This window comes from Pan troglodytes, chromosome 1 (assembly GCF_028858775.2).
Source record: "Pan troglodytes isolate AG18354 chromosome 1, NHGRI_mPanTro3-v2.0_pri, whole genome shotgun sequence".
Taxonomy (NCBI): Eukaryota; Metazoa; Chordata; class Mammalia; order Primates; family Hominidae; genus Pan; species Pan troglodytes.
In genome coordinates this window covers 5,295,345-5,309,491 of record NC_072398.2, presented here as the reverse complement: position 1 = coordinate 5,309,491, position 14,147 = coordinate 5,295,345, and the positions used below count along the sequence as shown (strand labels likewise).

The following is a 14,147-nucleotide window of genomic DNA, read 5'->3' as shown; positions in this document are numbered from 1 at the left end:
TGGAAACTTCATCAATTGCAAACTACCAGGCTTTCAACCAAAATGCCACATTGGTGAAATGAGTTGGTTTTATTTTCATAACAACATTATTTTGATGGAAGAAATGTGAGCATCCCAGCTTTGACTTGTGGGTAAGCATTTCCTCTGCTTTCAGAACATAAACAGTAAATACCGGTATTGGAAAAACCTGGCCCCAACGAGATTCTTTATCTCTAGGCTAACTGTAGATTCCCGGGAAATCCCAAACAAGGGATGGTGACCACGCCTCGGCGTCAGGGTCAACACAGCAACCAGCTAGGCTTCAACTTTGGGCTCTGAAGGGCCCCACCGGCATCATGGCTGATGCGGACCGATGCGCCGGAGGAGGTGGACAAGGAAGAGGCTGGTCTGTTTACTTGCAGCCAGAGCTGCCGCCGCCGCCAGCAGCGACAGCATCACTGGATCAGCCAAACCCAGCATCTTCCGCACATTTCTATTCTTAGCACACAACTCCCAAGCGGATCAAAACCCCACTACTATTAAAAACACAGACAAGCACGTTACCCACCTCCCACACACACCCCCCCCACCCCACCAGAGCCGTCTTTTCCTGCGCGCCAGTGGCGGGGAAGGGTGGGGGAAGGAAGGAGACCCCGGGGACGCCTGTGCATCCTCGCCTTCACCCCACCCCACGCGCAGACAGCCTCAGCGCCAGGGCGCGCGGCAGACGGCTCCCTCCCCCCAACCCAAACACACTGACACCGGCGCTCCACGCGTTATATAACCTCGCCGCCGCCCCCGGTCCAGGCGGGCGCCCCCTCCCCACGCCGCGCGGCCCGGGCGGGGAGGGGCGAGGGGAAGGAGCGAGAGTTGCGCAGAGACAGCAGGCGCCGGGCCGGGGCAGCCCAGACACAGACGGTACCGCTAGGCCGGGAACACCCCTCCCCCGACCCGCTGCGCACCGCCGCCCCCCAGCTTTCCCCGGAAAGCGGGGGGTGTCGGTGTCAACCGCGCTGGGCATCCCCCGGCCTCCACACCCACACCCGAAGCTTCCGGTGACCCAGCCCCCGCCCACGCCCCCGGCGCGGTGACAACCCAGAAGCCCCCGCCTCACCCCACCCCGCCGCCATCCCCCGCCTGAGGGAGGCAGGGAGGGCGGACCGGGGCCCGGGGCCCGGAGGGAGTGGAGGCCAGGCGGGGAGGGGGCTAGAGTGGGGGGCGGTGGCTGTTACCTGCAACGGCGGCGGCGGCGGTGGCGGCCCCGCAGCTGCTCGGGCGGCGGCGGAGGATGGAGCCGGGGGGGGGGCGGGGGGAGGAGAGGGGGCGACTCGGGGGTCCCCCCTCCCTCCTCCTCCCCTCCTGTCCTCCCCCCACCCCACAGAGCCTCTGGCCTCCTGGAGCCCGGTGCGGCCGGCGGGAGGGCAAGCGAAGGGCTGCAGGGGAGGGAGGGAGCCGGCCGGGCCGGGCCGCGGAGCTGGAGCGGGAGGCGGCGGCGGCGGCGGCGGCGGCGGGAGGGGGAGGGAGGAGAGAGGGCGGCGGCGGGGAGAGGAGGAGGCGGAGACTCTACATGGGAATCGGATATCGGCTACAAATTCATCACCAGAAAACACCGCTCGGGCGGGGGCCGGGTCACGCCGGCGGGGCGGCGGCTCTGGGCCCCGGGGCGCGCCCGGCGCGGGGAGGGGGTCTGCGGCCTCCTCCCGGGCTGCGCCTCGCTGAGGGGACCCCCGCCGCCTCCCCGCCCCCTCCTTCCTCCCGCTCGGGGCCGCCGCCGATCGGTTCTCGCCGTCGCCGCGGGGCTTGTTGTTGACTTTGAGGAAAACTCCTGACGTCAGGGGCTGGCTCTCGGCGACTGGCGGGAGCGGCTTCCCCGCGTCCCCGGCCCTGCCCGCCGCCTCTGCTCCCCTCCCTGCCCGGCCCTCGTCCTCAGGCTTCCCCGCGCCCCCAAACCAGCGGTGCCCCGCGCCCCCTCTCCTCTCGCGAGAACATCCCCTTAGCCAGCCAGAGCCGGGAGCGGGGGCAGTCGCTCCCGGGCGGGAAGTTCTGGGTTTCCCCCTCGCCCGCGTGGCCCTTGGCGGGCACCCGAGGCCCGGGAGCGGAGGCTCCTCGCCCAGCCGCTTCCTCGGCGCATCCACCCACCCGCCCTGGCCGCGGACGCGCGCGCCGCCGGGCCCCGGGCGTCTCCTCCAGCCCGCCGCGGCCCCTTGGGGAGATGGGCCCGGCGCGAGGGCTCGCACCTGGAAGCCCACGAGGTGGGCGGTGCCCAATGAGGTAGGGACCGGAGAGCGCGGAGCAGTCCAGAAGCCGACCCCACCCCCTGCACCTCGGGGAAGAGGGAACCCGGGTCAGTCCGTAGCAGGAATCATTCCTGACTATCCCAGGAGACCACGGCAGACCAAAAACACCTCTCTCAACAGCCTTCCGCACCGCTCGCTGCAAGCATTCGTCCACACACGGTACACAGATTGCGGGCGGATCGTAATTCACTCTTAAAATCACACCCTTTTTAGGGATATTCGTTTTCAATGACTTTGGGAAAGCCACGAGGTACTACATGTACTACGAAGAGACCGTTTCTTTATTTTGAAGTCAGTGACTCCTGAGACTGCATTGGGGACACTTTTTTGCACAGTGACCATATTTTACCATGCAGCGCACTTCAGAAAATTATAAAAGTTTACAAGTTTTGTCGCTTCTGGAAACACCTGGGCAGCATCCCTATTATCCCGCCACGTGGCTCTAGCCTTGTTGATGTACCTGTTATTTTCTCCCACTGCAACATTTTTGTTAATGTCTGTGGCTTCTTTCTGCAGAAGAGTTCCTCCTCCTGACATGCACTTCATTCTCTGCTTTTCTATGTCTTGACAACTCTCTAATGGTAGTCATTTTCTTATACTGTAGCCCCCTGGTATTTATGTACTGTGTGGTATTAATATTTATACTTCCAGGTTCACATCTTCTATGAACTGTGCATCTGTTGGGATTGTGGACAGGAGTAGGAAACCAAATAAAAGGGTTTTTTTAAAAAGTCAGTTTTCTCCGTTTGTAAGGGAAACTTGTTTCCCTGACCACCCTGGAGCAAAATTTGCCATTTTAAGATAACACAGTCCGTCTGAGAGAAAGTCCTGCACCATGCCTTTCCCCTTTTCCCATATTTCCCAGCATGCTATGAGCTGATGAATAAACAGACTTTGTCCTATTTTCCTTTTATCTATAAAATATACATAATGTATTCCCATAATTATCAGACCTCTCCCAGTCACTATTGGTAAAATTATTGGGTTACAGGTTTCTTGCTGTAAAACACAAAAATAGGTCATATTTTTATTCCATAGTACCCCAACTTGCTTTTTATTTTTCCGAAAATAGTCCCTTATGACACCAGCACTAAAAAGAGTGTCTGAAACTTTAAATACTTAACTTTTGAGAGTCAGAGTATCCGGAATTACTGAATTACTAGATATCTCTTATCGGTGAGATGTTCATTTGTTCCCAAATTTAACATCAATATATTTACAAGAACTGAATGTGTCTTATGAGCCATACTACCTCAAAATATTTCTCCCAGTCTGGTCAGATTGCATTAAATCTTAGGTGGGTTAAACCCTAAAATTCAGTATGTGAGAATGGATTATATACTCTCGGCTTCATGTATTTGAAGAATTATAAGTTTTTATTTCTGTTCAATTTTTGCTTGTGGACTATAGTAGTTTCATAAGTTTCCATAATAAAAGCATGTTTGATTTTGTTATTGAATTACTATTAATTAGGGATATTATTTATTTAAATAACGTTGTTCTTTCTCTTAGACTATGCTGGTATGAATTTGGTAGAATCTGCCGATTGTGGTATGACGGTACTCCATACAGAGTGTGTGGTAGATTTCTTCTCTATTTTGTTATCACATCCAGTAATATGGAGTGCAGCCAGCATGTTCATCCCTGGGAATGTCCCTCCTAAATTTTGCAAAGAAAGCCTTCATTCTTTATTACACCAAATATTCTTAAGATTAACATTTCTCAGTATTAGTTATTTATGCATTTTAAGAAAAATGTTCATTCTTCTTTACTACCAATGACTAAGTTTGATACTGAGCTATTTCTTGGTACTTCCCCCATTTCTTGGGAGTAACTAAAACTGGAAGGATATTTAGAATTTCAGAGCATCTAATGTCTTAATCCATTCAGGCTGCTATAACAAAATACCATCAACTAGGTAGCTTATAAAGAACAGAAATTTATTTCTCACAGTTCTGGAGGCTGGGAAGTCCAAGATCATGGCACCAGCAGATTTGGTGTCTAAAGAGGGTTCCGTTTCCTGGTTTGTAGATGGTGACTTCTTGCTGTGTCTTCACATTTTAGAAAGAGTGAGGGAACTCTCTTGGACCTCTTTTTCTTTTTCTTTCTTTTTTTTTTTTTTTTTTTTTTTTAGAGACAGGGTCTCATTCTGTCACCCAGACTGGAGTGCAGTGGCATGATCATAGCTCACTGTAGCCTGGAACTCCTAGGCTCAGGCAACCCTCCTGCTTCAGCCTCCTGAGTAGCTGAGACTACCAGCATGAGTTAATGTTCCCAGCCATCTTGAGCCTCTTTTATAAGGGCACTAATCCCATTCTTGAGGGCTCAAACCCTCATGACTTAATCACCTCCCAAAGGCCCCATCTACTAACACACTTTGGAAGTTAGGATTTCAATCTATGAATTTGGGGAAACACAAAAATTCAGACCAGGGCATCACATAACAAAAATTAAGTTACTGCTCTTCTGTCTTAATAGAAAGGGTGTGTCATCCTAGGAGAGGGCATGGAACAAAGCAGACACAGAATACGTGTTTGTGGAAGAAATACATGTTCTAATGTTCTAATGACGGCTCTAATAAATCTGTGTACTATGTACAGTTTATATAGTATTTTCCTCTTGGGATGTAAAGTGATTTATTGGAAAGAACATAAAAGTGCTTTGGAGACTTGCAGACCAGAGTTCAAATCCTCTCTCTGCAGAGTTTGTCTCATCTCAGGCAAGTTACTTAATTTTTCTAAGCCTTATATTTCCTTATTTGTGAAATGGCAGTTACAACTACTTCAACAACTTATGTGAATTAAATTTTATGAAATATTAGTATCTAAAACACAGTGAGTGGTCAGCAAGCTAAGATTCCTTTACCATAAATGTGAATATATTTATGTTAAACTAACAATAGCTGCTACAAACAAATACAAAAATCTATATTGGCACTCTCTGCCACAGTTGGTTCTGAAATAACCACGTTAAGTCTACAGCTGTAATTAGTGAATATATTCTAGATGATTAATAGAACAATTTCTAAAAGAGTATAGCTTAAATTTCTGTTGGTGAAGCCTCCCAGTCTGTGATATTTTTCTTACAGCATCCCGAACTGACTAAGGCACACAGTTCATTACAATAGTTATCAGTACTAATTGTCTTTTTCTCCCTTTCCCTGATGTCTGTCTGTCTGTCTGTTTTTCTTTTTTCTTTTTTTTTTTTTTTAGACAGAGTCTGGCTCTGTCACCAGGCTGGAGTGCAGTGGCATGATCTCGGCTCACTGCAACTCCACCTCTCGGGTTCAAGTGATTCTCCTGCTTCAGCCTCCCGAGTAGCTGGGATTACAGGCGCCTGCCACCACGCCCAGCTAATTTTTGTATTTTTAGTAGAGATGGGGTTTCCCCATGTTGGCCAGGATGGTCTCGATCTCCTGACCTCGTGATCTGCCCACCTCAGCCTCCCAAAGTCCTGATGTCTTTCTTAAGGCACAGGCCAGGTGCCTGTACAAGAACATATGAGCATAGCCAAGGGCCAGATATATCACTAATCTGGTGCTGTGTGAATCTGGGATACTTAAAGCCCTGTGGAAACCTCCCTCTTATTTTGTTCTCAGGTTTTATTTTTTTGCTATGTTATTAGAGTATGAATGAATTTTTTTTGTTCATATTCTCATTGTCAGACGGCTAAATCTGTTAGCAACTTAAGCAATCTCTGGACATTACATTTAATATTTCAGGACACTTGGGTCACAAAAAGTTACTGACCACGAATAAATAACTGCTTGTGGAGCATCGAGCTAGAATTCATGTTCTAATTCCAAAGCAACAAGCATACACAGTTATTATCCCTGGCTGTGCAGGAGAATCGTGGTATGCGATAAATTAATACATATTATAATCCTACAGCCTCATTTTAGTATGTAATGTTAACTTCCTGAGGTGGTGTGCATTTCTAGTTGTTTCTGAATCAGCTCTATGGGGATTGGACTTTCCCATGCAACAGCTAGCAGTGAAATAACAACAGTAAATTTCCAAACTTCACCTGGATAATTACCTCAACTTCTTCCTCGGTTATCTCATGTAAATACTGTCCTGTTCCAGAAAGTTTCCCCATCCATTTTAAAACACAGTTTCTTCTGCCAATCAAAACACTTTCACAATTAACTGAAAAGTTTCAAATCTACATCTCACTATTTTAACCCTCTATGAAGTCCTTCAATTGTTGATTCTGTGCTATTTTGTTAAATAATACTGGCTTTTTATAGTAGGAGAAAATCAGTCTCAGAATTTTTCTGTTGACTAGACAGACCTATGACCATTTTAAATTGCAAACACTATCTCGATTCAGTAATTGGATTTGAATCAAAGCTCTGAATTTGATTTAGAATTCAAACTTTGTAGTGGGGAAAGCAGGCAGGCTCAGCTTCTCTATTTCTCTATCTTATTTTCCTCTTCCACTCCACAAGTCAGTCTCTGGGTGAAGGACAAAACAGTTCTTATCCAGCTGGTACCGCTGTCAGCCCCCTTTGCACTCTCTCAGCCTAGCACACAGAACCAGCTACATGATTTGCAAGGCCCAGTGCATAATGAAAATGCTGGGCCCCTTGCTGGAGAAGAGTTAAGAATTTAAAACTTTTTGAGAGCAGAGCGTTAAGCCAAGTACACAAGCCTGTATTCCGTACAGGTAGCATGCCCATGAGGCTGCCGGCATGTGCTTCATGCTAGCTGTCCAGGGGCTTTTCGGAGAGTTGCTTCTGGGCTACCCTAACTGCAATCTCTGCGATGTGGGTAATGCACCCTTACCTTCAGCTGGCGCTCCTGATGGCCCCTCAGCTTTAGTTTCTTCAGTCCTATTGGAGTCTTCTCACCCCTCTGGGAGAAAGTCTCATAGGCGCAACTCCAGATGGCTCCAGGCAAGTTCTCTCCCTCCCATAGGACTCTGGGCTACAGAAAACATTGAAACATTCTTTGCCCAGCAGGCCATTCTCTTCCAAGCAGTTGGGCAGCCTGTTTCCCAGTTTTCTGAATGGGAGTCAGATCCCAGTCCACAAAATGCCCGTGCCCTGCATCCAACCCCCATTGCAGGAAACACATTCCAAGCTCTCCACACAATCAATGGAAACCCGTGGAAGTCCCCGGCATGAGCCGAAGAAACATCCTCCATTTTCTCTGCACAGGAGGTGATGAGCGCAAGTCTCCCTTCCACAAACCTATCTTGAATTTTCTCCGCTATTGTATATGTTTTAAGTGGATGAGAGTATTTGAGTCATAGATTTGGTTTTGAATTCTTTCCTTCATATAATAGTGACCAAGCTTGAAATTTCATACTTTTGTATCTTGAGATCTCAGTTGAAACTTCAATTTAAAATTCCTATTAAAAAGCATATTCTCTTGCCTCATTCAAAGTGCAGTGGCTCATGCCTATAATCCCAGCATTTTGGGAGGCCAAGGCAGGAGAATCACTTGAGCTCAGGAGTTCAAGACTAGCCTGGGCAACATAGCAAAACCTTATCTCTACTAAAGTTATTTTTTTAAATTATCCAGGCATGGTGGTTCACGCCTGTAGTCCCAGCTATTGGTGGTTGAAGGGGTTAAGGTGAGAGGATAACTTGAGCCCGGGTGGTTGAGGCTGCAGTGAGCTATGATGGCACCACTGCACTGCAGCCTGGGTGACAGAGCACGTCTCTATCTCAAAAAAAGAAAAAAAAATCTTCTCCATGCTGTAACTATTTTCTCTGTTGCTTATTTAGATGTGTGCTCACATGTATTAAAAAATTATCAGCTATTACTGAATAAGATATTTAACAGGTGTTCAAGGCACAAAATTAATTAAAATAGTGTCTTCTCTACATATTTGTATTTCTGTTTGATAAATATGTTCCAACAAATTGCCTTTTTCATACATTATTACCTACGTTACTATTAAATATTTTTAGAGACTCTTGCCCTTAGCTAATTTCTCAAATTTTTTATTAAGCAATTTAAAGTTGAACACTTTGAAATTTTATCTCAGAAGATGCTATGATATAGATGCCACAAAATCAAGTATAAAAAAGGATAAATGTACAATTTGTATGAGAGTCGGTCACTTGCACAAAGGTCATGCTGAGCTATGAAAACCTCTAGATGCAGGCATGAATCATAAATGATGGATTTTTGCATACTTTTTTTTTGAGATGGAGTCTTGCTCTGTTGCCTAGGCTGGAGTGGAGTGGCACATTCTTGGCTCACTGCACCCTCCGCCTCCCAGGTTCAAGTGATTCTCCTGCCTCGGCCTCCCGAGTAGCTGGGACTACAGGTGTGTGCCACCATGCCTGGCTAATTTTTTTTGTACTTTTAGTAGAGGGAGGTTTTGCCATGTTGGCCAGGCTGGTCTCGAACTCCTGACCTCAGGTGATCCGCCGGCCTTGGCCTCCCAGAGTGCTGGGATTACAGGCATGAGCCATCACACCTGGCCAGATTTTTAAAAATAATGTAAGACTGCCTTGATTTCCCTTTAATGTCTATGATTACGAAAGAGAGGGTTTGCCTTCCTTTGTTCTTTATCAAGGTATTAAAAATTGGACTTTGGGGCGTAGTTTAAACTCCTTAACTTTTTCTTGCTTCATTCAAAGTGCTATTGGGATCTTTGAATATACAATGTTCAGAGAATAACAATTTGATAAATACGCATGTCATGTTTGCCTACCTTGTCTCTTTCTACCCCTCATCTTCTGAAAAGTTACTTCTTTATAGCTGTCTTCTTCTTCCAAATATCTGAGAAAGTCTTTGAGTTATGTGACATCTAGAAATCGTATTTATGAGCAGAAGCTTCTTCAAATAATCCATAAGGGAAAACTTATGAAGAGTGAGGAAAAAGACTCCAACTTTCATTACTCTTCATGCACTCTCTCCTTAATGATGGTTATGATAACCCTGTTTTTCTTAAATCTCCACTCAGGGTATCATAAAACTTATTTGCATATTCACCTAGTCCCATTGTCTTCCCTGATAAAATGCTTTAAGCCTTAGATCATACAGTTTGTATTTTGGCATTCACTTCAACTTAATTCCATAAACGTTTCTTGACTCTCTCTATAGATAAAGGTCTAGAGATAGATTTAAGTTCAACACAGAGTCTCCTTCCAAGAAGCTCCAGCTACCAGGGAGACCAACATGAATAAGTGACTATAAAACAAATAAGTGCTATGAGAGAAATATGTATAAAAGGGTATGAGAACACACCATTGGGAGCAATTCATAGTGAAATGAGAGGGAGTAAGTCAGGTCAACCTAAAGACAGGTTATTGATATTTTAGCTGAGCATTAAAATGAGGTCCAAAGTTGATCAGGCAGAGGGAGGAGGACATTCCTGCAGTGAAAAGAGCACCCCAAAAAACACAAGAGAATAACACTGGGGACTCCAAGAAAATAAAATAGGTGGGGGAAGGTCTCAGTGACATAAGTGATACGATAATTCAAGTCCAGTTTGAGCTGTCTATATGAATGCAGGAGCAGTGGAGAGGGAGAAGGAAGACTCTTAAATAACTTATGATATAGAATCAACAGGAATGAGTGATCAGTTGGTGGGCAGAGGGGTAGTAAATGGAAGAAGGAGTGAAGGATGATGCCCAGAATTCTCCCCTCCCTGGCACTGGGAGGAGGAATGGACTGTGTGTGTATGGACAAACATGCACACACTATGGTTATTGTTGCTAATTTTGGAGAATAAGGTTGGCAAGAGGCCGGGTTATGAAGAGAAAAGAAGATGAGTCGTTTTGGACATGTTAAAATGCAAATGCACCTGTGAGACTTCCAGGTAGATAGAGCAATCCACACTATAGCTAACACGGTTGAGTTCTTACTTTGTGCGAAGTGCTCCACTGAGCACTCTACTGACTTAATATCAGAAGCACTTTTGAATATGGAAATGGAGGGATCTGACTAAAAGACTTGGTCTGGATGTAGGCTTGCATCAGAGCGTGGGTTAAGTGGCTCCGAATAGCAATGTGATATAAGAACCAAACCTTAGGAAGCACTAACACTGGAGGGCAAAAGGAGATGGAGGAAAAAAAGTCAAATAGGTGGGAAGAGAAAACGAGTAATGAAAGCCAAGGTGGGACAGAATGTCAAGAAAGGGCAGCGTTTGGCAGTGGGAATGTTGCACAGAGGTGAAATAAAAGATCAAGTCTGATAAGTGCCTACAGAATTTTACAATTGGGAAGTCATTGCTTACCTTGGTTGAAGTAATTTCATGGTGTAATGGGATTGAAAGCTTCGTTGAACTGCATTTAAATTGAGGAAGAGGGAAACAAGGAGAGATGAGGGGAGAAACTGATATTTATTGAAACCTGCTGGGAGCCAAGTTCTGTGCCGGCACTTTGCTTACATCTAGCTGCACGTTACAGTAGTCCGGGATATTAACTGTTGTTCCCTAGTTTCTGACTCCCCATGGCCCTTACTGGCTGTCGAGTGAACTAGAAGATCCTTGCCTCAGGAAGCAGATGACAGAGCGGAGAAATGACGAAAGGACCTTTCCTGGCTTTGTAGTTTCAGAAGCCTAGCCCTCAGTGGGAAATAGAAATGACTCTGGGGCTTAAAACAGTGGATGAGGGAGGAGATGTGATGCTGTAAGAACAAGGTTTCATGCACATCACCACCACCACCACCACTAGAAAGAATGTCAGTCTAGCAGAAGGAAGAGAGATTGGTTCTATTACCTGCCCCATGGGGACAGCACAAGAAAGAGGATGAGTGAACAACCTGACAGGCTTCAGGATTCCCAAAGAAGAGGGAAGTTGTGCTTCCTTTCCTTAAGGGAGCCTAGATGGAAGGAAGGACCAGATGTAGATATGTCCTGATGGTGAATGAAGGCAGGCCCCTCGGGGCATCCTGGGGCCCAGTGTAACCTGGGCAGCAACACAGTAATCCCAGTGTGATCAGGATTTCTGAGTTTGCAGAGGCTTTAGGACGATTTCTGCGATTCCATGCCCTACAATGGTGCAGGATCAGCATCATGGTTCCAGCACACCAGCAAATGGAAATGAGGGGACAGAGGAACAGATCAGAAGTAACTTTGAGGACAAACAATCAAGGGGCAATCAAGATGACCAATATCTCAGAGGACAATAGTATGAACAGACAACCAAGACAAGTAGCCCTTCTCTGTCCAGACAAATTGCTCCCATGCAAGTCACTCTCCCCACTGCCTTCCCTCCAGAGCATCATCACAATCCCAGGCAGATAGGAACTTTCCAACCACGCAGCAAAATGGAGGCTCAAAATAGAAATGGAGTTGAGTTCTAGAAATAATGTTACATTTCCTACACACCTGAATTTGGGAAATGAATGATAGCCAGAAAGGGATCCAAGGTGATGAAACTTCTTTTTTAAAAAAAATTAAGAATGAAGAGCCAGGCATGGTGTTGCAGCTACTCGGGAGGCTGAGGTGAGAGGATCCTTTGAGACCATAAGTTTGAGGCCAGCCTGGGCAATACAGTGAGACCCCATCTCTTTAAAAATTTTTTAAACAATTTTTAAAAAAGAGAGAAACTAGATAATATAAATGGGGGAAAAGAAAGAACTAGTTGAGAGGGAGAGCTTGAAAATGAAGGAAAAATAGGTCACATACTAAGGAATGATTCTGAAGGATATGGGAGGAAAATCAACAGAAAGAGATACACTTTGAAGGGAAGGTGTACACCTCTGGAACACGAGTGAATGTGAAAAGGATGTGCGTAGATAGAGTTCTGTAGAGGGCTGGGAGAAATGTGACAGGTTTCATGCTTCATGGCATGGAGGAGGAAGGGCCACGTGGTAATGCTTGTTGGATGCCTGTTGGAAATAATGTAGGATGAAGACGGAACCATAACACAGTTTACTTCCTTGAGCGTTAGGTGGTATATGTATTGCGTTCGACTTCCTTCATTGAAGTTGTGGATGCTGCAGTCACTGCCGGGATCCGCAGCCCCCTCCTTTCAGGATGGAAGCAGCCACTTCACCAGCTGCTGGAACTGTTGGCCACTGACACTTAAGCCCCTTTTCTAGGAATTGCCATCTACTGAGAGAGCCACTCTACCGCAAATTACACCCCCTTCTCAGTGACCATACGGTCTGAAGGTGGAAAGTCCAGCCCCCTTGCCTCAGTTCAGGAGGAGTCCGCTGGCCTATAAAGATGGGCACACTGGGCGTGTCTCTCCCATCCCCACAGCCCCTACCAGGAGATCAGCTGGGGTCTTTGTTGTGACTGCACAGCACTTTCCCCCTGCCCAATCCTGCCTCCTTCACCCCAGACAGGCATTGATTGTGAGAGCACACCCCACAAACTTCCTGCAGTGCTGTCTCCATCCCAGAGTCTGTCTCACTGGGAATCCAACTTGAGAAAACACATCAACCTTATGACAGCACAGGTCCCTCGGAATCACCGTCAGTACTGTAGGAAGGAACTCCAGCATGCCTTGGGAAAATCCAAGTTTAAAGAACGAATAGCTGTGTGGTGGGACAACCTCCTTTCTTTCTGCCCTCTTGTTTCCATGTGGATGAAAGTTACATTCCTAGCCTGTGTCATCCCTGACTCCCGCCTCACCAGAGACTTATCTGATGGAGGAGTCCAGGGGAAAGTACTGGGCACTTAGCCCATTCTGGGGTCCCCTGTTTGGAAGACGGGTTGGCCCAAATGCTCCCTCATACCAAAAGAGGCCTGTCCTGTGGGTGTGGCATATATTGTTCTGGTTCTAGGGGAAAGTGTTTGCAAGCCCATTTGTCTGTAGGCCTAATACACATCCTCCAATCCAGCTTTTACTAATGTCAAGCTGCTATTTTCTTTGCCAGTGTCCATTTTTTTTTGTATTGTATTTCTCAATTGGGATCCACATTTACAAGGGGGAGAAAGGGTTAGCTATTTAATTCTCTGAAACCTTTACTATATAGTACTTTTGGAAGGGAGGGAAAACTGTTTAGTGTTTGGGTGTCTCTTTAGGATAAGAAATAGCAAGTCAAGAGTGACAAGGAATGCAAAAAGAAACATCACACGGACAGAAGATAAAGAAAAATACAGTCGTTCCAACATTTAGAAAATATCTCTGAACTCTAGTCCTGTATGCAGGTAATTCCTGCCTGAGAAGGAGTGGATCACAAATCTACCCAGACCCCCAGCCATTGGATTTAAATCATTGTTCCTTTATTCTCCAAATGTTTGGCTTTGTTCGAAAGATTCATTAAAAAAACCAAGCGTATTGGCTCTGTTACACAGAAAAACTGCATCAGCTTTTTGCTAAAATCAGTTTTATCATGAAGTTAATTACATTTTATTACCAAAAGATAAGTATGCTAAATGAATCCACATATCACAACATCTATTATAGGTTTGTAGAAGTGATGGTAGGGATGGCACTATTTTTATTATGTCTATTTTTAAATTACCTTAATTTGACCTCATTTTACCCCAAATTACTCCTTGAGATGATTTTGCAGGCTGAGCTGAGTCCCAAGTTAAGGATGGCGCTGAAATTTTTCTGTAGCAAGAAGTTAGGTATGATTTGGTTTGTTTTGAGAATAAACAAGATTAAGAAAAATTTACATTTTAGACCAGTCGAGTACTTTAGGTGTCATCTTTTACAGATTTCACATTTAATATAATTCTACTCCTGACATTAAATTTTATTACTCTACAAACTAGCCAGAAGTAATAAGGTTCTAAGAGCTATAAAACACGTATTTGGCTTTTCTCAGCTGTTTGAGGCAATGGTAGAATTTCTGAGGTACCCTTACGTGTTAATGAAATGAATTCGTAAATCATTTGTTGCTTGTCAGTCATATTGCTTATCAATAATGCTATTATCAATTTCCTCTAAAGCATGTAGATTTCATTCAAAAATGGAAGCTACGTAACTACAATTTTTCACCTTTT

The 14,147-nt window shown here is 45.7% G+C and overlaps 1 protein-coding gene across 2 annotated transcripts in view; it reads right to left on the bottom strand.

Moving 5' to 3' along the window:
• Positions 1-1,336, bottom strand: part of AKT3 (AKT serine/threonine kinase 3) — a 360,266-nt gene extending 358,930 nt beyond the window's left edge. For both annotated transcript variants that reach the window (XM_016934876.4, XM_016935872.4), the window contains exon 1: positions 1,212-1,336. The gene's annotated coding sequence lies outside the window, so the exon portion shown is untranslated. The remainder of the gene's footprint in view (positions 1-1,211) is intronic.
• Positions 1,337-14,147: the final 12,811 nt, after the last annotated feature.